The sequence below is a fragment of the Scomber scombrus genome, chromosome 15 (assembly GCF_963691925.1).
Source record: "Scomber scombrus chromosome 15, fScoSco1.1, whole genome shotgun sequence".
Classification (NCBI taxonomy): Eukaryota; Metazoa; Chordata; class Actinopteri; order Scombriformes; family Scombridae; genus Scomber; species Scomber scombrus.
The window spans coordinates 20373948-20399201 of NC_084984.1; the positions used below are offsets into that span (position 1 = coordinate 20373948).

Here is a 25254-nt window from a genome sequence, read left to right on the forward strand (position 1 = left end):
TGCTCTTTTAGCCTTCATCTTCTTAACCTGATCCCCCTGCTTTCTATTAATAGCTCTGGCTTTAACAGAACAGGCAGGGAAACAGAGCAGAAGAGGAGAATTGGGGAACTGTTGGCTGGATTCACATTGGATTTTGTGCAGTGTGCAGTTCAGTGGCTCCTAGGACTCTTTTTAGCTCATTGATTTATAGTTGTAACACGGCTGGGGTAACCTTTTAATTTCTATCTTTATTTTTAGTTTGTGCAACGCAAACATTTGGTGTTTTCCGAAGGTTGCTCACCTTTGACTGTCCTAGATTCTAGAGGTAAATAATTGACAGAAAAATACTCTTGCAGGTAGATTTGTGTGTGAAACTATAAATACTTTTTCAGGCTTTGACTGAGGTATATGAGGTCACATGAGGACAATGGTATAGCATAATTTGTTCTCCAGGTGTAATAAATTAATAAGAGATGATCGTGTCATGTTATAGGGAAGTGACAAATGCATTTGACCTCATTCCTAAAAGCTTGTTGGACTAACAGAAACAGACAAATGGATAAATGAAATCCCAAGCTTTTGGCTGGTGGCTGCTGCGAACCCCAACCTCCCCTTTCACTGTAATCCTTTATCCCTGAAATAAAACCACAATACAGTGAAGACAGCTGTTTGTAAAGTGCATTATGTACGGCCAGGAGACAAGGCAAATTGCCACGTCTCTGTCACTGTTACTGAACAACCCAGATAACAAAAACAGTGGGATGCATTTAGTTTCAGTAGATGTGCTCATATTTTAATATTTGGAATGCAATTTGAACATTTGGGCTAACAGTCAACATTACTTATTCACTGCACTTTCAGTGATTAATCTCAATGTTATGATGTTACATCACTGCTTACCTGTAGCATGTTTATCCTGTGAATCAGGGAGGTCAGCCATGAATTTAAAACATTGCCAGGATTCGTCCTCCCTCTGAAGTGAAAATCCACTCATGCTGTGCTGCTATAGTGCTATGATTGAATATTATTGAAAAGAAATGACAAGTATGGAGTTTGGATATGTGTGTCTGTGGAATTGGGGTGATTTTCTGTTATGGGGGTGTTGCATAGACACATGCTGGGTGTGTAATTATCTCTGAGAGTCTTTTCTCTCTGTTCTCATTCAAATCTCATATACTTAATTCCGTCTCTCTGTAGTAGCTTCTCTATATTTAGCTGTATTTTAGCTATTCTCTTTTGTTCTATTCTTTCTTTTCTTGCATAATCATGATCTCGGTCTACAGATAAATAATTTTAGCCTGGACAGCTACTACTGTCAAGCTCCAGATCTGGAACTGCACAATGGCCTGGGGGATTTGTTCTTGCTGATAAACTTGGTTTTGTTTTTTTGATGTTTTTTTTATATTTTTATAATTATGTTATAATTTATTTATTTAGTTTAGTGATATTATTATTTGTGCGTTTTTAGCTACTGTAAAATCCAGCCCTGTCATCTGGAGAGTTTAAGAACTGTTTAATTGGAAAAGTACAGCCGGTGTCAAGGTCTGGAAGTAGAAAAGGAGAGAAAAATGTGCATCTGTGTGTCTGTGTGTGGGGAGGCGCGATGAGAGTAAGGCGAAGAGACAAAAAAGCGCGAGGGAGACTGAGACAAGGAGAGAGACAGATACAGAAGGAACAAACACGAAGTGGGAGAGTGAGAGAGATGGAGAGAAAGTGTGTACTTGTCTAAAAGGTGATGTTTCACATGATAGCACGTTCTGCAGTGTTGCTGCTCGGCGGCATCAGCAAATCTCCCCTTCAACATTTTTTTTTCCTCCTTCAGCCAGCCAGCCAAGCAGGCAGGCAGGCAGGCAGGTTTCTGAAAATAAATAAATAGCCTTTCAGTCAGTGATGCCTCCAGAGAAACTGAGATGGCAGGGTCCGAAATTAACACCCACCAAGTGCCAAATGCGGGTGTATTTTCCGTTTGGCAAGTAAATCTCGGAAGGCTGTCCGCCACACTGGCGGGTAAATGTTTGTACCAAAATAGTCATGTAATAAAATATCTGGTATGATGGCTCAGAGGAAATGAGTCATGTCTGTCCCTATACAGTGTAGACACGTGCACTATATGTGTGTGTTTTATGTGTGTCTAAACAGTGCCGCGAAATTGCTCCAGACGGCCTGAAGCCAAGGAGCGCCAACCAACAACTGTCTTGAGCATTCCTACTTTCGCTGTTGACCACACGGGACATCAGCTACTCCACATCGCAGCTTTAAAACTAAACTGTCACTTGCCGCAAGTGTGCCGCTAGCTACCGTTTAAAAAGCCAATTTATTATTTTGGCTGGTAAAACAAATATTCCAGTCTCTTTTGGCAGGTGAGGCAAAAAAGTTAACAGGCAGTGTGAAACGGGGCTGCCTTGACTCTACAGAAAAAAACAGCAACAAAACAGAAAACAAGCAGAACGTCCTCTGGCTGTAATACTGAGGTCATACTGAGGTCACTGAGGTTCATCTGTGCAGGAAAAAATGTAAGGTGACAAGACATCTGAAAACATTTTTTATTTCAGCTGAATGAGGCTAGGAGGCAAAATAAACTGCAATTCATGTTTGTTTTTTCATATTGCGAAGTGCACAAGTGAATCCTGGCCACAGCAGGTTTACTGAGGAGTTGATTGCTATGATTCCAACAGGATTTGCACTGTATATATAGAGAAAAACTATTTATATACTATCAGGCTTTAATGCTCTTGCTGTAGTTAATGCACTGAGATGAGCTGTCTACTGTTGCACTGATTATCATGTTTAAGCCCAGTGTATGCTCATTTTCTCCTTGGTTTAAGACCTTTTAGAGTGCTAGTGACCTGTTTGGTTTCCATTAAATCGCTGACTAATGCTAATTTATTGGGAAAGACAACCACTTTGTAATGTTATACAGTTAACAAAGGTTTTAGTCTATTAATATGATATCATTTTGTCAGTTCTTAAGCCTTGAATCTATGTGGTACTCCTAACCACTTTATTCTTTATTCAGATCCTCATTAGCTTCCACAAACTTGTCGCTAGTCTTCCTGGGATCCACAATATGGACAACTACAACACCAACAATTTAAAATCAATAAACAAGATAAAGCTAAACAAGCTAAATATCTGATATTCGATAATAAATCAATTACCATCATTTTATGTAATGATAAAACCCTCCAATCTTTTGCTTTTACAGCTAACATGGCTGTGTGTGGTGGTGACAGGAAGAGATAGTGCTTAGAGTCACATCTGAAATCCCAGAGTCTGTTTACTGACTGTTATTGACCAACAACCCTGTAAACCCCTCACGGATATATTACTGTCACTTGGAGGTGATGCTGTGTCGAACGCTATCTTGTTAAGATTGAATTCTACTTTGGTGTTACGTTGACTCAGTTACACTCAGCATTTCAAGTTTCTATTAAATTTGATTCTTCGCTTTCACAAAAGTCCAATTTCAGGGCTCAACCTATTTTATTCTATTGTACCTTTTTTATTTAATCCTCAGCTATTCTCCAGTAATGGATTTCTTTCTCTTTTTTTTTTGCTGCTGCTTTTTATATTCGACACTAGACCACTTCATCAGGAGCATGACGTGGCTGTGGTAACAGCCGTTTTAAAGCGCAGCAGATTTGGCTGATGTGCGTGGCACGCTAAGTTACCGTGAAGTAGAGCTGGTGTGGTTTTTGTGTGTGCGTGTGAGTGTGCATAGCAGACAGTGTGAGAAGCGTGTAATAGGCTCACCTGTCCCTGGCTGCAGACTGATGGGCAGGTGGAGAGAATGGAAACCAGATGGAAAGAATGAAGGGAGAGAAGAAATGGATGCACAGACTAGAAAAGACTTTACTAGTCTGTATGTGGGGTTGTCAGGGACCAAGCAGTGTAAGGCTCAAAAACACCAGATGTGTAAAGCAAAAAAAGAAAAAAGAAAAAAAAATGTACATCCTCATATCAACTTAACACTTTTTTTTTCTAAAAGTACAAAAAAAAAGGGAAAAGAGAGAAAAGTAATTTTTAAAAAGTATCATTTAACTTTAATCGAGGTCTATTTAAACAAAAAGTAACCTAAACTGAACGCAATACTGACCTACCAAATGACATAAAAGAAGGGTTTTTAATACACAGATGCAAGCCTACACAGACATACAAGAGGGGAAAGGTACAAACAGTTAACTCTGTATCACAAATTAACTTTACTATCAAGAAAGATTTAAATCAAGAACCTATTTACAACTAAACTAACTGTCAAATCAAGAAAAGAAAAAAATTCAAGTCCCAAAATAATTAAAGTTAACTGGATCCCAAAAGGCAGGCTCCCCTCTGGCATGCACACTTGGCCTCATCCACTTCCTGCCTGCCACAGTTTAAGAGGCCATCTTTACTGGCACCACATCTTTGGGGCATGGGAGAACTCACCGGATCCATGAAAAAACAAAGGTAGAGCTTAATTAAATGCCAGTAAGAAATGTCAATGGCACAGAAGTGTTAAAAAGAAAACTACTAACACTTGGTGCTGATGTATCATGCGGCCACCAAAGCGGTGCATACATTTAGGCTTTCACTTTTAACATTCTGCAAAATCAAGTAATCAATATTAAATACAAATGACAAAGACAGAATCTTCATGAAGAGGTATTGATTGGAGGAGAGCCTGGACAAGCAGGAAATGGAGGAACTCTTGTGAAATTGCAAACCAAATTCAGACTTGCTTGGAGGCCAGTCAAATCTATGAAGATTTAGACACAATTCATTTAACTTTATGATCCCTTGAGGAGTTTTTCAGCAGAATAGTTTCCCTTTCAACAGCACTGATACTCAAATTCAAATCTCTGCAAGATTTAGTGATTTTTTTTTCACTACATTGGAAAAACGAGGAAGACATGACAGACGTTATCCTCAATATCAACAGAGGAGCTTTCTTTAGAGGTTGTGACAAATATGCCAGCATAGGAATAGGCACTTTGGCAAACCTAAAGTCACAGTTTTGACTGATTTGCTGAATATTTCCAAGATAAGATTGTTATACTCTAAACTCTAATATCCTTCTCTCTCTCTGGGTTTCTCTTGGCAGGGTGAAAAGGAGGATCACGCTGACAGTGTTTCGTCCCGTCCAAGGTACGTTTAGTTCTTCTTTTTTCCCCTGTGAATACACTGTAGATGTCTTTGAAATTGTTCTGCTTTTAATTTTTTTTCACTGACTTTAATTTCGACTTTATTTGGCACTTTTGTTATTTGTGCTGAGTCAGTTTCACAAACCAGGAGTCTGTGAAACTCATTTCATTTTCCCAATAAATAGACAAATGTCGCTGCTCAGCCATATAAGCAGTGCATCTGCATCATCTTGTACATTTGTATATCAGTATGAGAGCAAATTTACATGTGAACCTGTTTAGCATATGTGAGAACAAGTCAAATTGTATATAAGCATGAAGCTTAGATTAAGATTCAGAAGTTGTTTAATGTGGTTTCAGGAATAATGCTGAAAAATGTGTATTTTACGATTCAAGAAACGATTCCAGCAACTAAAAAAAAAACCTTTTGCCTACCAGTGTGGTGGTCTCTGCTTCTCTGTCAGTAGCATGTCTTCGGCTGTATCTGGTTGCCGTGGTGACATGTGTGTGTCAGCAGTAGGATGTGTGATGTGTGTGTGTGTGGTGGCGGCGGCGGGCGTTGAAAGGACTCCGTGAAGGCGGATAGAGTTCCTCTGTTCAGAAATGCCAGCGACACACACATGTCGACGGTCAGATACGGAAACTTCAGAAATGTGGGCATGCAGACGTTACACACCGTCACACAAACATGCACGTACACACACACACACACACACACACACTGTTACAGGAAATACGCAGACTGAGCGGACACACACGTAGACAGATATCCAGATTCCATGCAGGCCACTGCCATTCACTCATACTGACAGCTCAGGACTATAAGGTTACATACAGGGAAGTCCATGACTGCCGCTCTGCTTTGAACACTAATAGTATGTGTACACACTTTTATTCACTCATAGGAGCCTAAAGCTAAAGTTAAATTCCAACCATTTAAATTTAAGAAGAAAAATCTGCATCGTATCTTGATAGATTTATTTTTATACATCTAATGACAGATGATATTTGCATAAAGAATTAGCAAATGCAAAGAGTTTGCTCGCTCAGCTGCAGCAGAAAAATTGGAGGTTAAGGGCTTTGCTTTAGGGCAGCTTGAGTGTATTCAGTGAGGGAGAGTAGAACATTACTCAGCTGAGGATTTGAACCGAAGACACAAGCCTGCAGACCCTTCAGGCCACTGCTGACAACCAGGTGTAACGCAATGCAATTACTCTGCGATTCTGTTTTCGCCGCAACTGTAATTGAGTTCAAGTTCAAGAATTTATTCCCCCGATCGGGACATTTGGCTCGCAGCGAGGCATATGTCACGTTGCATAATCACGATAAACAAAGTGCTGAGATTCAGACACACAAGACACGCTAAATGAATTGGAGACTCGGGAGAGGAGAAGGTCTCCCTGTCTGTTACAGGTAAGATAGCTAATGGGATCGTAGTTGTATAATGATAAGAGTCAGATTACTCCAGTCATGATACGGAATTCATTATTTTCCCATCTGTTATGGAGGGTGGTGGCTTTTAATTATATAACTCTTATGTAAGATAAATGTGAGGACTTTTTTGTTTTAAGGCATCAAGAAAGGTACATCGACCTTTAAGATTGTAGTTTCATTATGTAAAAATAACACCATACATTGTTGTAGATATTGAATATTTTTGGTTTATAATGTTTCGTTGTTAGCAAGTGAGAAATATTTACAAGCTCACAACTACCACAGGGATCAGATAGATGTTTGATTTTTCTTCACGTTCAATTTTTCATTATTTTGCCGGACTTGTTGATGACGGAGTCGCCATTGAAACACGTCTAAATCGAATCTTTAAAGGTCACCCTTTCCGTCGCTTTGTATTATTTTAAGTTAATGCAGTGAGTGAGTGACAAGGGTATGCAAAGTTCATCTATATTTTTCAAATAACAGACGAGGGTCTATTGAAACAACACTATGGAAGGCATATCCATTTTTAAAAATGAAATGTCAAATTCTCTGACATCCCTCTACACAATACACCACACCACCACACTTCTGTGGATAATATTCTTCATAGACTCACATATATCCTGATACAAACTGCATTGTGTTTCACTTGTTTTTTTATTAGAAACAATGAGGAAAATATGAATGTCTGAGTAAATAACTTCATTTTGAATGGCACTATACTGTACAGTAAGGTTAGATTGAGGCTTTATTGATATCTTGAAAGTACAATGGTAAAAAATGTATTAGATTTTTACACATAGTATTGTAGATGATGTATGCTCATGACTACATATGTATAGGCTACTCTTGGTTTGCATTAGCTCTTTCAGTGGAGTTTGGGTAGCATGATTGGCACTAGTGGAGCTGTATTTTACTCTGTTGTACAGAGTTGATTCTTAGTTTCTGTGTGAGGTTTTGCAGATTGGTGGGTTAGACAACTATCTGTCAAAAAACTGCTTAAAAGAGTATGTTTTTCATGACATTTTTTCCCCCACTGAATGCGTTTTTGATATCTTGAGCTTAGCCACAACACTTAATGGTTTCGCAATTGTGCATCCAGAACAAAAACAAAACAAAACCTGTTACCTCATGCAACCCTTTCTACTCTCATTGGATGGTAGAAGTCAGTGCGACTAAGTAAAATGACTACTCCACGATCTATTCCACCGGGTCATCCGCGCTAGTACAAACGCAAAGCATCTCCGGCCTGTGAGTGTGTCTGGGGTTGTCAGTAATGTGAGAGTGTGTTTTGATCCTCTGGTGTCGCCTTGTTGCAAGAATCACCTTTACACAAACACACACACACACACACACACACACACACACACACACACACACACACACACACGCACACACACACACACACACACACACACACACACACACACCACACACAGTCACTCTCCCTCACCCTCTCTCTCCCTCTCTCTCTTTCACAGTGCACACACATAAGCTCGACATTGATTCGTCCACAATGTACCCTGTACTAGTGCCAGGGTTTGTTTTGCGAATTTGCATTTGGCTGCAAATTGACTTTAACGATTGACTTTTAGTGTTTATACAATTTTGACAGCTCCTCTTTTGTGTGTGTGGATGTTTAAGTCACTCATTCTAGCTTCCACTGTTTCTCTCTTGCTTTGGACAAGCGTGTGTGTGTGTGAGCGTGTCACCTAAGAGCTTGTTCTGCCCTAATGGATTCACAATTACCGAAGAGCTCTTCCAAGTTCACTAATTCATGATGTGTTTTTGTTCCTTTTTGGAATATCTAATATTCTTTAGTTTTGCCCATAGCAGCTGTTAATAGAGTTCATTAGTTATCAGCAGACACACAGAGACGTCATATAGTTGTTTTTGTGTGTGTGTTTTTAACACAAACCACTTTTGATAAAGAATGAGAGGGAAAAGAAGCGACAGCGTATACTAAGTATTTGTAGGCAAACTATAATATAATTACTTAGATTTTTATCTCTGGATGATGGCTTCATCTTCTTTATTATTTTTTAATTGAAGGAATTTTAGATGGCATGTTCATGCTGCAGATACAGCTATCAGTACATTCAACTTTTGCCTTATTATCTCTCAAATACTTTTTATCTGGCTCAATCAGATCTGTTCTTGTTTTCGATTTATTTACTGAGCAAAATATATGTTGTTGTCTTTTTGTGGTTTGTGTCGAATCACTTTGCAACCTTGACTTTCAATATTGATCGCTTACACAACCTTTGCTGCTTCATAAACTGTTATGGAATCTTCCAGAGGCAGGATTGGCATTTGTTTTTTTTGTTTTTTTATCATGATAGTCTGAGTCAGATAAGGCAAACAGTATTAGTATCACTCACTACCATCTTTGACCTAACATTGCTGACACCGGAGTGATAAGGCAAGGAATAATACAACGGCAGTGTTGTCCTGACCATGCAGACAAGGCATCATTTCACTCTCTCGCTCGCTCTCTAGCGTGATTCCAGGCTTTGTTGACATTCCAGATGTAGCCCGTGCACATTGACAAGACAATATTAAGATCAGCGCCGGTTGCCATCTCTGTGACCTAGAATTGCTGACGAGGGAGTGATAAGCCAAAGGATTGCATGAACCCAGCCGTGTCCTGACCATGCTGACAAGACGTTATTTTCTAGCCCCTTTGCTGCTGTTCGACTGCCCTGAAGACACTGCGAGCCAAGGCCACTGAGAGCAGTATGTCTGCTCTTTGAGATAGTCCAGTCCTGACAAACAAGTGTACTGTGGTCTTAAGCACTGTTGATCGGGGAATGGTAAGGCGAGGAATAGAATTAAAGCCAGCTATATCGACTATACATGTTGACAAGGCACGAGCGAGCACTGCACTGGACTGCCCGGTCTTGTGTTGCTGACAAGACACTGGGCGCTCGGTGACAAGCTGCTTGCTATTCCACACCCATGTTAGCATGGCTAGGGTCACATTGACAAATGCAGTCTGGGGAAACTTGAGCCTATCTTTCCAGCAAACACTGTGAGTGTGTGCATGTGTGTGCCCATTGATGGGGATTAGCAAAGATGTGTGAGCCTGGCTCCCTGGGATGGCCCTGGTTGCTACTGGAGGTCAATGCATGTGAGCTCTAATGTCCATGGGTGTTTGTGTTTGTGTGTGCGTGTGTGTGTGTGTGTTTGCCTGGCGGTGGGGGGTTAGGCCTGCATTGCAATGACAATAGCGAGGAATTTAAATGAGAGAAAAAAAGGGGATCAGGGACGTTTGCAAGGAGGATGGAAAAGGCTTTGGCACCATTGTTACTCTTCCTCTTTGTCATTCTGCCTCTCTCTATCTCTCTATTACAAATCCTTCGCTCTCCATCTCTCACTCTGGGCTGCCACATTTCTCACAGAAATCAGTGTCTGTCTCTCATGATTTGATCACACCTTATCCCTTTATCTGTTCTCCCCCTGTGAGTCCTTCCACCCTTGTTAATGTAACTCTTCTTCTGAGTTTTTCCCCTCTTGCTCTCAAGAATCACACTTAACTCCATGCCAATTTGGAATGTCCCAACCAAGTTGTTTGTTGGTTGTTCAGTTGCTGTACAATACAGCTGCAATGGCTATCACTAGCTATTAACAGGGGCAACTTTTTTAAGTACCTTGTTATTAGTTTAATACTGATGTGGCCTAAAGACTTTAGAAATGGCCACCTGCAGTGCTGTTTGTCAGTGACAATGGAACCCACTACTTAATGGCCTACGAATAGAATTAGACAACCTCATGCTTCAAAGGAAAAGTTTAACATTTTGTGAAATACACTTATTTGCAGTGTCTGCTTTCTTACAATCTCATGGTGGTGCCTTAGGCGGGAGTATTCAGGAGATTACTGGGCCAATTCAGAAGATCACAGTTAATGTATAGGTTAAAAACAAGTTTTAAAGTTCTTCTGTGTATTTTTTTCACTTTTGTTTTTTTCCCATATGGATAGAAAATAATGCAGATTTTCCTTCAGTATGTTTGTTCAATTTCTAATGTTCTATCCTTCCAAATGAATAGGGCCAGTTGAAAAAAAAAAGGTAGAAACATCCACCCAGTCTCTATTTAAATGACGTTCATTCAGTTTTACTTAATTCTCTTCCATCAGTAGTCTATTTTGTTTTTCCATCCTCCTGTGACTCGCCATCTCTCTGTGCCTCTCATTGTCTGTTTCTCTGTCACTCCCCCCCCCCCCGGTCTCTTGTGTTATTACCCCTGCATTCTGTGGTCAATATAGTCCAGTTGCTAACATAACCACTCTCAAAAAAGGCTCATTGATTTCACTCTCTCTCTCTCTGTCTCTGTCATACACACACACATATACACACACACACACACACACATACATATGCACGCATACACACTTTCTTCCCCCCATCTCCGTTTGTCTGCCCCCCACCCCCAGCCCTTTGCTCTGTAGCGGCTCTAATTGCGATCAATTAGGAAACTTCAGAAGGCTGAAATAGGAGCTGTGACAAGGGGCATCCGCTGAGCTGGCAGAGGGAGAGAGAGAAAGAGAGGGAGAGAGAGTGTGAGAGAGAGAGGGAGATGGGTGGAGGAGGAGAGAGAAGACTGTGACATTAGGAGTGGAGATAGCACGGGAGGGGCAAGAGAGACAAGTCCAAGTTGGTGTCGAGAGATGAGCTAATGGTAATAGCGTGATTGATGTGGCCACAGCAGCTGAAAGTCACATCGTTTTTCATGCCAGGTATCGATTGACTGACAACCTCTTGTTAGCTTTGGGGCGTAGCGGATGGGGCATGGCACTCACACTGCCACAGTTAGAGGTTGTATTCCCATCTGAAATGCAGTTACTCTACTGGAAGTTGCTCTGAACAAAAGTACCCTAAACACTACCTTTTGAGCATGACATCTGGAAAAAGAGAAGGTATTGACTCAGTATTAGCTAATTTATGGAGGCAAGCACCTTGTAAAATGAGTACAGAATATGTTTCGGTTATATATGTGTCAATTTTATTTGATCTATTTTTGTGTTTAATTAATTAACAATTGGCCATCAGTCCCCGGGTGGAAGAAAGTCTTCAAATTTAACTTCCATTTCTAAAAATAAATCTCACCTAAATAAACTGCATACATATGACTCCAACCCAACATGTATTTGATAATGTATACTAAAGAAATATAACCACATACAGTGTAAATCATGGGCAGAAGTAGGTAAATACAACTGAAAATGTCAGCGCATCTGCAGTACAACATCACACTGAGCTGGAGTCCTTTTGGTTTTGTCACAACATACACTAGAGGATATATCACCAGGGACACAAGGCTTCGAGTTCACATATTTACCATAACATTACAATGTAGAATAAAATACTGAACAGATAAAAGGAAAAAAAAGAAGAGAAACAGAAAAAGAAATTCCCATGGCAATAATATATAGGAATAAAGTAAAAATAACGATGACATTTGCGCTGTATGAACTCAAATATGAAATACTGTTCTCAGTATTCAGCAGATAATATACTCAAGTTGATGAAACCTGATAAAGTTTGATATGTCAAATATAAATCCCTAAAACATCAAACACGGAAGCTTTAATAAATTAAATAAAAAAGAAATTGCCTCTAGGTGGCACTAGTGTCTAAAATGCTTCAGCTTTGCCTGTAGATGGCACTCATGAGCTTGTCCACACCTCTTAAACACCTGAATAATATTGACATCAATGATAATGTGTGTCCCCCCTGTTTTTATATATAATTCTCACCACATTGTAATCATTTTGATAACATCTAGGGGCATCTGTTTGCACCTAGAGCTCTTCACAACTATACTCTCAATGAATAAAATGGGGATAAAGGCAGATAATCAAACAGACACCCGAGTCTCAACCTCCCGTAGTTCCTAGTTACAATTTGTTTACATGTGTATGACAGACTGGCCCCTAAACACAATCTACAAGATGGCTTTGCTCAAATAGGCTTTCACAAAAAAAGAGCAACTTCTTCCATTTAGAATCAAATATTCCCCCCTCAAGGCGAAGATTATAAATAGCGTTATTATCTGGAAATCTTCCTCAGAGGGATGCGCAAGCGTGCTGGTTGCCTTCAGCTTTCTGAGGCAACGGCTGAAAATGTTTTGACCACGGCGATTCTACAAGATGCACATTATTTCACGCAGGGTTCGTCTCGCAGATAAAACGAAGCTTGTAAATAAATGTAATGGTGATTTACAGACACTCCTGTCAGAGATGTTATATTGCAGTCTTGGATTTGTTAAATGTTTCTCTCTTGATACATACACTAGAAGCTGAGAGCACCTGGTCTCATATTTAGCTGGCTTTGCCTTGGGGCATACAAACCCTTTTATCTTGTCACCCTAATGCATGTGTGTGTGCATGTGTGTGTAAGACAGAAAGAGCGAGAGCATGAGAAAGAGAGATAGCAAGAGAGGGAGATGGGATGATCAATACTAAGCCGTCAGGAGGTCTGCTAGTCCCAGAGAGCAAGAGAGAGAGAGAAGGGGAACAGGACACCCAGCAGCGAGCGGAGAGGTAGAAAGTAATAGAAGGTGAGACAATAAGAGAAACAAGTCGAGAGGGAAAGACGAAGGAAGGGAGAAAGAGATGAATGAAAAGAGGAGGGGGTGGGGCTGGAAATTGTAGTAACACCAACTGAAACGTGCCAATGCTACTAATCCTCAATTTATACAACAGTAAGCTGAATAAGCAGGTTTTGTGCCAACAAGTGATACATGTGTTAAAAGAACAATGGCCAAGAAACAAATTAATAGTAAAGCAAACAAAAGGTGCAAAATAACGCAGATTTGTAATCAGTTATTTAAAAAAAACCTAAAAAACATTATAATGCAGTGTTAGGAAATGTGCATGTTTGCCCCTTTTAAGAGAAACAAAACGATCAAGTATGATTTATAATATAATGTATTCGAATACAATAAAAACTGTCACCGCCAACTAATTACCACACCCAGACAGACTATTATCTACATGCTAAATTATGACATTATTGTTCAAGAGCGATCCCATGGCTTTGGACAGATCTGACAGTTGAGTTTATTGCTTCTAACCCCCTGTGTGTTACATCAGCTATACTGTAGCACAGAAGTGGATAGCTCTTGCATACCATATTAAAAAGTTCTGCTTCAAAATGACGTAATCATTAGATAACCTTCCCCTTTTTGACCTAAACCTCAAATGTTGTTAAGTATGTTGAGTTAAAATTTAACCATATAACATTTACACCAATGCCGACACTGATATTTGGTGGTTTTATTCATTCTATATACCTTACTAATGGTGTAGTATTGGTTAGTGACACACCTTGTTATAATATCATAGGTTTGATCTCAGAAATAGCCAGTGTAATCTCTGAATCATGTTGAAGTGTTTCCAAGCAGTTTACAGACTCCTTACATTTGCGAGTTAAATCAAAGATTAACTCAAAGATCACAGATTTAAACCCCCAAATGGACACTTTGTCCACTAAATGTCAGGCGTCCTGTTTAAGCATCGGTGTGCATTGCGTTGGCTTAGATATAAATGTCGACCTGCACTTCTTTGTACTTCCTGTCGCAGCAAGACTATAAATGCTGTTCAGTGCATGTTTTTTTTTTTCTCCCACTCTGCTCACAGTGCCCCGAGTCTATGCACTTTACAATTGAGTGACTCCAGTGGGATTTAAAACTCCCAGTCTTGCAGTGCTAGTGCCACGCAAGAACTCCTCCTTATAGGAACAAAACAACAGCAGAAAAAGGCAGTAAGTGTATTTATAACATTTGTTTTGATGCATAATTCAGTGAACATAAACATCAAATGAGAAGAGAAGCGAAACTGTATCCCTCAAGATCTAAAAGCTTCGACTTGACACCCATAATGAATATTTAAACCCTGATGACCCTACCCTGCGTACGCCTGTAAATGATTTATTCTTCAGCCTCCCACATGTCTATTTTTATATCTTTTGTCTTTTTTTATTCTCGTTTCACCTCTTTTTTATCTTCTTCTCTTTCTTCTCTGACACCTTTTTTTCCCCCCAATTGCTGGCGTCCCAGTCCTTCGTTAACTAAGATGGATAGTAGGGAGTTGCAAGCCCGTTAGTGGAAAGCTGCAACAGGAAATGTAGAAAGTAAAACTAAAAGAAAGACCGAATCATCTGATCAGCTGTGAATTATCTGTGAATATCATCAACTGTAATTATCTCTCTGCAGTGTATTTCAGCCCCCGATGATTAAGTTTCTTAATGGGCTCTGGGAATAGTATTATTTAATGTAGGGGAATAAGATGGGGCATAATACCCCATTATTATAAAATGTATCAGAGATGAAGAATTTCAATTGTGAGTTGTGTTATACTTGGGCCAATAATGACGCAGGTTCCTTAATGAAAGAAATGACTCTGAGGCATAACACAGTTTTTCACAATGAAGCAAAAGAGTGTAATGAAACATCTCTGCCCCAATAATGCTTTATCTGGTTTGCAGCGTGATGGGGAAAGGAGGATTTTATTTCACTTAACAGTTTTTTTGATGCTTATCAGTGGTTCCTAACAGTGCAGGAGCCTAAAGTGAAAGATAAACAGTAAAAATACAACATTATTCTTAATGTGGTATATTAAGAACGTAGTACAGTTGTTATTTTGCACTGTGTGTGTTTTAACACATACTGTAAATGGTGCTGGGATTGATGCTTTCATGTGTACAAACCCCATATACTGAAAAGTCAAATGTTTTGGGATTTACAATAGGATATAGTTCCTAATATTTCCATATTCATATGATGGACTACAGGGTATTGAACCTGAATTCTTGTTGGTACTGACCAAATTATGAACACCTGTCATTGACTCAAACCTGATTGTGAAGGTCTAGTAACATTTGAAATCTAGTTTTCTTATTCTATTATACTTTAAATTTAAATGTTGGGTATTTTTTTGGCCAAAGTGCAGTTGCTAATGTATTGTAATAACAGCTTTGTATAAAAAATGTACTGTCTTTATATCAGTACCAAAACTCAGGTATCATATGCACTACTATGAAAAAAGCTAAAAACAGTTAAGCTTTGTATTAATATTTATATACTGTAATCCTCAAGATTAACTCATGACTGGAATTACATAATAAACCAATTAATCTGCTTGATTCTTAAAGGATTTAGGGGGACGTATTGATAGAAATGGAATATTATGGAAAAGTATTTGAAAAGTTTTTGTCACCTTAAAATGAGCCCTTTATATCTACATAGGGAGAGGGTCCTCTTCTATGGAGGCTACCATGTTGCACTGCCATGTTTCTACAGTAGCCCAGAATGGACAAACCAAACAATGGCTTAGAAAGTGCTGTATTTTGCAACATCAACTATAGATGTCGCTAAATGCCACACACTGGTCCTTTAAATCAGAAATCCACCACAACAAGATAATTGATGTGATTCTGTGCATTGACACAAAACCACTCACAGGCTAGATTGACTCATATTAGACATATCCAGTGATGAACAGCAGCCTCCTTTACAACAGAATATGGCTTTGCAACCTGCATCTCTGTCTGTCTCAAGGTTAGGGCTCACAGGGGAGGAAAGAGATCAGGTTACACTAATGCATCATGGCTGCTGGAGGACACACATGCACACGCCTCGTCACACACTGTCTCAACCTATCTCTCTCTCTCTTTCTCTTGTTCTCTCTCTCTCTCTCACTCTTTCACACACACACACACACTGTTGTGAGCTGATACCCTTGTACAGGTCTAAAGCACGGCCATGGCCTTGTGTTATGGTGCCCTTGCAATCTGCGAGCAGTCTGCTGTCTGTCTCTGGGCAAATCACTTGTCTCCAAAAATAAACTGAAACTGTGTACAATGGCTAAAGGCCTGACTGAGGTTAAACAGTGGCCAAGCAGGAAATTTCAAATTAAGCTTTGTGTCACGGCATTTCCCCCATTATATTGAGACTAAATTGATTGGTAGCAAGGCACTATAATTTGCGTACACAGAGATATTACAAGCAATATAAATTGTTATTTTGAGTGTTTGGCTGCATCTGAAACCCTGTAATTATATCATCTGCATGTTTTGATAAAACCAAACTCGTGGGTTATTGAGTTGTTTTTCTCCAGGATTGTTGTTTTGTGGTAGAATCACAGTGATTGGTATTTTCATAACTCACATATCAGAAAGTTTTTATTTGTATTAATGTTAACAGCAACAACACACTGTATTTCCAACTCATGTGCTTCAAATAACAAACCTTTTCATTATCAATGCATCATGTAATTATAATCGTAATAATCATTATTTCAATGATTCTTCATTGAATTCTCAAAGCTATATAGTGAAACGCCTGAAGTCCAAAGTCCATAACCCAAAGATGTGCAATTTACAAAAATACAGTAAAACAAAACAAATCAACAATTCCTCATATTATAGAAGCTGTAAGAGAATATATAGCCTTCATTTTCTACTTTTTTCCCCCAGCACTGCGTGACTACTGAAGTACTGTGTACCAACTACCTAAAACATTACAATTGTTTCCTGTAATTGTTGGTATCATCAGAGTCTATACATACTTCAAACAATAACAATACATTATATAATAGTATTAAACATCAGTTTAATTTAATATGTATTATGTAAGATAATCTTTAAATCTTTAAAGCAGTGAGTATCACTCATAAGTCAATCAATGGTTAATTGGGATGAAATGAAAGGAGGATGAGAGGAGCTGATGTGTCAATATTGAAGCCCACCCGAATTCCACCTGCTGATGCTGCATTTCCTACTAATGTATTCATCATCCTCCATCCTGTTTACTAGTATTTGTTGCAATGAGCAGGGCTTGCATTTGCATGCAGTTTCAGAGAGGTAAAGGACTTAATCTACATCTGTAAATCCATCATCTGTATGTATAGTACAGATACATTGATGATGATCCAATTAGTCAGTTAACTAGTATAAATTAAATGATTGCTGGTTGAACAAGAAACATGAAGATGTATTTTTGGGTTTAGGGAAATTGAAAAATTTGACATCCTGAAATTAATGAAAATTATAGATTGTTGCAGCCATCCCATAATCTATCCATCCCTTCATTTTTATATATCGTTTTATTCCTATACTGTTCTGTTAAAGCTGCAGACTATCCCACAAAGCAGGAGTTGAAAGGCGAGGAAGCACTGTCTCTATCCCAGAGCTAACACACAGACAGAAACTTTCACATTCACATCTGGCAGATAAAAAAAAAACTATGAACATTCACATTGGCAGAGATGAAAGCCACCCTGTAGAGATTAGATTCACTTCCAAGGGTCCACTGCAAGGGGCTACAGATTGAAATTTCCATTGGAAGACCGACTGTTGACCTTTAATATTGAGAAAAGACCAGAGTGCAAAGGGGTCATTTTCTTTCTGAATGACATTCTCCCTCTCCCTCTCTCTATCTCTCTCTCTCTGTGTCTCACACACACACACACACACACACACACACACACACACACACACACACACACACACACACACACACACACACACACACACACACACACACACACACACACACACACACACACACACATACATACACACTCTCTCATACACAGACACACACTCTCCTTGGTGTAGTGAGAGGGCCTTATTGTGTGAGTCAGAGGAAATGCAGACACAGCAGAGGACAGGCCATCCATTGATCCGAGTATAGACTCCTCTCCTTCTCTGCCTCGATCTCTTCTCCTTTCTCTCTCGCTGCTATCCCACACTGTTGGCCTCTTTTTTTTCCTCCTTTTTTTCTATCTCAACCCCTCACTTTCTCTGCTTTGTGTTATCTGTGCTCCACACTCTTACATATAGTTTTTGCCTCCCTGTGATCTACCACCCCCTCTTTCTCCATATTATCACTTTCTTGTTCTAGGCCATTTCTGTTACTCCCCTGTCTGCCTGCTTGTATCGAGTCGACTGGCTTTCTCCCACTCTCAGATTTGTGTGACACTGCATCTCTCTTTATTATCGCTATCTGCCAAAGCGCATCCATCCTTTCTCTTTCTCTTTGCCATTCCCTTCACTTCACTTCAGCCTCCTGTTCTTCTGTCTTAAACGGATTTCCCTCTCTCTCTGTCTTCTGACATTCATGTTACTTCTGGAGAAGTTATTTACTCGAAAGCATAACAAATGAAAATATGTGAGGAAGGAGCAAAAATTATAAATCATGTCTTTGTTTTTATGTTTTTTCCTAGTTTTTCTTTAAGAATCAATACAGAAAAGATTAGAGAAGGGAACATTTGATGGAAGAGAATAAAGTAGAAGAGAAAGGAAGAGTTAAAATAATGACGAATGACAGAAGGATGGCAGAAAAGTGTATGTGAGACAGAGGGAAGTAAGATAGGAAGGAAATAAGGAAGTCAACCAGGACACAAAGTAATGACAGGTAGTTTGTATTACAAGGTGTTGGAGGTTAGCCAGTAAAAGCAGGCGCAGAGCTGGACACGAGGAAGTGATTTTGTAAACACACACACACACACACACACACACACACACACACACACACACACACACACACACACACACACACACACACACACAAACACAGCCTCAGTGATGGTCAAAGCAACCCTCAAGTGGCCGGTGATCCTCCGAATTCACCTCCTCTATCCCCCTTGTCTTTCCACTCATTCATCTCCTCTCCTCTCATCCCTCCCTTGTTGTTTCTTGCAATTCCCTCTTCACCTCTCCTTCATCTTTTCCCTCCCTTTTCTTTCTCTGCTCTGACACTTTCTTCAGTCTCCCTCCCTCCTCCTCTGCCTCCCTCCTTCCTATGTGCCCTGCTCCTTTCCTGCTGGACAGGCTTTTATATGAGCCATGTGGACCTCCCTAGTGACATGTGGACCTGTCTTTGTGTGTCTGTGTGTGTGTGTGGGCGTGCGTGTGTGTTGGAGGTGCTGACACGTGCATGTGTGTTTGTGCATCTGTGTGTACGCGTATTTGCGTGTGTGTATTTCAAGTGCTGACGTGTGTGTGCGTGTGTGTGATGGAGCTGCTGACATGTCTGATCGTGTGGTGTGGTTCTCCTACTGAAGTTGTGCCGACGGCCTCTTACCTTTGAAGAGGCCAGCGAGGAGGGGAGGGGAGGGCAGCAGAGAGAGGGAGAGCAGAGGGCAAAAATATAGAAGAGCATGGGGCCAAAAGGAGAAGAGAAAAAGAAGAAAGGAAGGAAGAAGAAAGAGAAACAGGATGCAAGAGCAGCTAATGGTGGGGGAGAATGAAAAGTTAAAGGGAGTGACTGTGTGTATAATTCCTTGTACCTATTGTTATCTCATTGGCTGCTTATTATTCTGGTAATAGAGTGATTATAGGAATGAAGGTGCACTGCACTGATGTGAATGTGTGATAAAAAGAAGTTAGAAGGGATGGGATGATGACCGAAAAGGGAAAAGAAAAAGGGTAAAAGGGGGTGGATGGTGGGGACGCACACACAAGGTGGTTCAGATGTCATGTTTCAACCTTTCGAGCCTAAAACTGAGAGAGGACATAAGGAGAGAGAGGAGCGAGGGATTTTGTCACAGTGAAATGAGCCCCCTCAGAAGATGACGAGTTTTAAAGGGCACTGTTTAGGGCTTCAAGTGTTTCCTAAGGGCTCTCTTTCACTGAAAAAGACCTATCGCCTGCACATAGACGAATGTAAAGTCAAACGTGCAGGGTTTACTTAGCAGTACTGAGCTCAGTGCCAGCAGTAGCGTGTTGACGTTTAATATTTTAGGATATTTTTTACAAAAAAACATAAGCTTCCTTAAATCCTAATTAGTGTCACAAGTAACAGAAGGGCAGACCTGCTAACAGTTCACTGAGACTACTTTAAATTTGTGTAATATTTTATATTCAGTGGAATTAGTTGTAAAAAATGAGAGATGATACCTAAGCTAAAATCCCACTTTCACTCCAGAATCCAAAGTGGATAGCCAAAAAGAAAAAAAAAAACGATTTCATTTCTCATTTGTCATCTTCATGTTGAAATTTAATTTGCAACCAATTGAACAGTCCCAAGCTATTTTATTTCATCACAAAAGACACATAGATGAGTTTGATATTTAACACATTCATAGATCTGCACAAAGAATAGTTACCGTGTTTGAGCTTTTGTCTGATCAAGGTTAAAGAAAATCATCTTGAATGATTCAGAAAAGAAAAAAAAATCCTATTACTGTAGTTTATATTAAAGGGAAAAAATCTCAGAATATAGCTCTAGAGTCAAAGTCTTTGGTAGACATAGTTGGAAAAATGATCTTGATTGTAAGGTAACAAAAGCAGGGGACTTGTGAGTAAAATACAAACTATACAGGTTTAGTTTGGCTGTGATCTTTTCAGTCAGTGTTATTGATGTGAGGGGGGGGGAAATGAAAGAAAAGAGACTGCGTTAAATGGTTTTAAGCTAGAATATTGAATGAGTGCTGAATGGAGGATGTGACCTTAGAGCGGGGGGAGAGAGTGGAGGCGTACTGTAGATCTCCTTCTTTGTTTATTCACAATTCAATCATAGGTTTTGTTCATTCATGCTGTGTGCGTGTTATGATATATGTAGGACTGTCATAGTTGTTTTGTTTCATATGGATTTCTCCCTGGCGTTTATCAAATTTCAACATCTGCCTTTTTCACTAGACTGAAATAAAAATAAAGGGGTGTACTATATATGCCTTTAAGACAGCTATCTAGAAGATAATACACTATAGTGAAGGGATTTTTTTTTTCTTGTGCAATTGTTTCTGAGCACTCCCTTAGGGGTCTGATGAATCAAGCTCTATGTGACTGAAGCACCATAGCACATCTTTGAAGTGCTATAGACACATTTCAAAGATGAAAGGGGGGGCAAAAAAGCTTCTACCTTAATAGACTGACAACAAAATGCAACACAAGTGTGTGCAAACACACTTCAATGCACACCTAGCAGTATTGCACAACACTTTCTGATATAAATATTTATGAATTGAATATGTTTAAGTGTGTTTTATTCATGTCACTTGGATTAATCAGCAATTGTGAGCATGATCATCTCTTTGCACAGTCACGGTCTGAAGACTCTTCCGCTTTTCCATTTTTTCCCGACTCCAAATTCTACTCAGTCTAATCGAGTTGGCTAGGGTTTCATTTTACTGTGGCATTTTTGGGTCTGTATGTCAGTGTGTCCAATACCTGAGAGGATCTGAATGGACTGGAGTGTGTGCGGTATCAGCTATGACCATGTAGTGCATCACAATCACTGTGGGAGAAAATGGTGTGGTTTAAGCTGAGGGTAGAATGTAGACTTTCAAGTGAAGAGAAAAATGTTGATCTTTGTCAACTTTAGGGATAAAGTGGGGGAAAGGAACAAGAACAAGAAGGTAAAAAAGAACCGGTATGTCAGCTGTTTTATACTAATAGTCTACAAACTCATTTTAGGCTATGTTTACATTAAGCTGCCCAGGCTGTCTTTGTGCATACACGCATCCACAGCAAAGGTTTCAGCTCATTTCCTCCGTCTATATTTAAATGCCAAAATGGGATGGACAGATCAGCAACTCAGTCACAGAAGTCGGGAGATTTCTGACTTTTTGTTTATTGCAAACAGATTACAACAACTTCATCGACAGACATGTAATAATTAGTTAAGTTTAACACTAAACAAGCTATCACAGTAGACAGTAAAGAGAACAACACTCACATGAAGCCGTCAAACATTGTTGTAATTGTTGTCGTGTTTCTTCTTCGTCCTCTTCCAGTGAAAAACAATGAAATTATTACCACCATCTGTTTTGTCACTGATATAACAGCATTTCTGTAAAGCTCAGTTTTTCCCGTGCACACTACAACACCAAGCCAGCGTTCTCACATTTACACATTCCGTAGTCTGTTTTGGAAAAGCAAAATGCAGAGAAAAAGAGGAGTTTACAAATTTAGTCAGCTTAAGGTGTTTTACAAGATTTGTGTTCAATAAATGTGGGACTTTTGGAAATTGATTTACAGACATTACATGAGTTAGAACATTGTCTTTTGTCTATGTATAATCCAGCTGGTTAACAAAGGTTTTATTGTAAGTAAAGAAAGTAGATGAGGACTTACAGTTATTCATATACATTTGAGGCTTTGAATCTTATAAAGAAATTATTTAAGAATATGGTTTACATTTATTCTTCAGGTATTATACTTATATTTTCTTTTCCGTCACAGCTGCTTGTTAATTAATCAAATTAAATGATAGCTAATCATTCCACTGCTGTGTCTGCTCTCTGTTAGGGTTAATCACATTTTGGATCGATATTATTCTTAAGTCTATTCAGATCAGGTCTGGCTATGCTCAAGCCCCCCTCGGGTTTGGGTTCTATTTTTCTGAAAATTCATTTATGTGCATCGGGTTTGTGGAAGTTTTCCACAGGTCAGTTTTGGATTGGATCTGATTGTGTAATCTCCGTCTATATTTTGACACAGAAGTGATTTTGCCATCTATAAAACATTTGAATCCGATCCTGCAAATGTAGAGTCCCACTTGTTCCTGTTCCGTGTAATTGTCTGAGGGGTCCCAGAAGTTTGTGTATGAAATGTTTGACAGTGCGGCTAGTTAAGAGTGATTGATGCCCTCAGCCCTCTCAGCTGTTACGGAGAGATGAGGGGAAACAAGTGATGCAAATCGGATTGGAAGCTGCCTGCTGGCATCTGACTTCAGGAATGGTGATTAAAAACACATTATGACAAAGACAACATCTGGTGGTGCATTCAAAGCATCAGCTGAACAGTAGTAGTGCTACATTATCCTGGCAGAATATGCACAAAAGATGAAAAATGTGCCACAAAATTTCCAGCTCCATTCCAAACAATGAAAAAACAGAACAAGTTCAGAATTAAAGTCACATTTTTTACTGTGATACTGTAACTAAAACCATCACCAAGCAATTAGTTTCACTGTCATAGTCTTATCTGATCTTCTGAAAATTGGCTTTAAATTCAGTACAATATTTGTTCTTTGTTTGTTTATGATTTACACTCAATCCATTAATTTAAAGCAAATTAGACTTAATGACAGTCTCTAAATGAACCATGGGGCTCCCATCTCTTTAAATTTTGGAACGGTTGACTATTAGGGAATAATATTTGCTTTGCTCTGTTCCCAAGTTAAAGATTGTTTCACTTATCAGTTACATAAAAAGCTAATTCAAAGTGAAATAAACACTGACAAATGAGGACAATTTTCTTTGATGGCAGACCACAGAAGACAACATCTGCTCTGGCACTGATACTGTAGGGCTGTTGGCTCAGTGCTGCCTCATTCATGCAAGACATGTACGGGTGATTGTCAGGATGAGATTTACTCTGGATCTGATGACTTGTCGTCAAGGTCATTCAATTTGATGCATCTAATGAAATACTGTACAGTCATAACATACAGTTTAAGCAGGACAATATAGTCAACAGCTATTATTTTTTATGATTATAATTATTTGAGAGGTTTCTCTTTTGCAGATGTTTGTCGTCAAAGGCAGCTGTTACTCTGATCATCACTTCTTGACGTCCCTTTTCTATAAAATCCCTGCAAAGTTTCTGTTTTGTGAAAAGTATTAACGGTAGCAATGACAGATTCAGTAGATTAAAGCTTTTTTTTATAGCTTGTTCATCAGATAGCAGTAATGTAATGGTGTAATGGTGGATCTGTAGTGTCAAACTCATGACATTTGCCAAAAACACCAATGGCACCAAGACTGACAAACCATTCGTTTCCCCCACTAGCAGCTTGATGTTAAATACAGACAAATTAACAAAAGCTAAAACGTGTCTCATTCTGACTGATTGACTTGGCATTTTCCCAGTATAGCCTTGTGTGCATGCATGCACATGTTCTAACAACTACATTATGTACTTAAAACCTGTTCAGCATGATTTAATAATGCTAGATCTTCACTTTTTACCCAACATCTATGGTGATAATAAGTGCAATATCAAATCAAGAACATCAAAGGTTTTCTGAGGCTTCAATCAGTAATTACAGCCAGACACTGACTTAAGGAGAGAAATGTACACATAGAGATTATGTGAAATTCCCCAAATCAACAACCAAGACTTCTTCTTAGGTGCTCATGAACAAGACATGGACCTTCTACATGTTAGGACGCAATAATGTCAGTCTAAACAAACCACAAAGGAACTATATTTATCATAAAAAGATAAAATAGTAGTAGCTATACTTAAACTAATCAGTAGCATAAAGGTAGTATACTACTTAGAGTGCAGTAGTATAAATGTAGCAGGAAGAGCAACTCATATTATAAGTGTCAAAGAAAAAACCCATTGTGCTACCCCACTATTAAACTGGCATTTCCTGCACAATGTATCTAAAGATGTTAGAAAAATACACTTGACACTTTTGTCAGTGCAACTCAAACAAGAGGAGGTAGTAAAGAGTGACATGTCTTTCTTTTTGAAGTTTAAAATATTTTGACTTCTCAGTGGGTGACTGTCACTCCCCACTGAGTCAAATTAAAGCAGAGTTATTTTAACATGGCATTCTCCAAATGCAACGTAAAGACAGTCAGATAAATTCTTCGAAGACAAACTCTTTTCATGATAGGTTGGCCACAGTGATTCCCACACTTTGGCCATTACGGTGAAGTTGTAAGAGAATTTTGGAGCGCGTGTTAGTCAGACTGTGATGCAAGATTCGGCAAGACTTCAAATAAATATACACACATGCAGGGAGCAAATAAATTCCT

General features: G+C 39.2%; 1 protein-coding gene across 1 annotated transcript in view; it reads left to right on the plus strand.

Moving 5' to 3' along the window:
- The window catches only part of cntfr (ciliary neurotrophic factor receptor), a 224814-nt gene that overhangs the window by 32637 nt on the left and 166923 nt on the right, over positions 1-25254 (plus strand). Inside the window, exon 2 of the mRNA XM_062434051.1 lies at positions 5060-5103. The gene's annotated coding sequence lies outside the window, so the exon portion shown is untranslated. The remainder of the gene's footprint in view (positions 1-5059; positions 5104-25254) is intronic.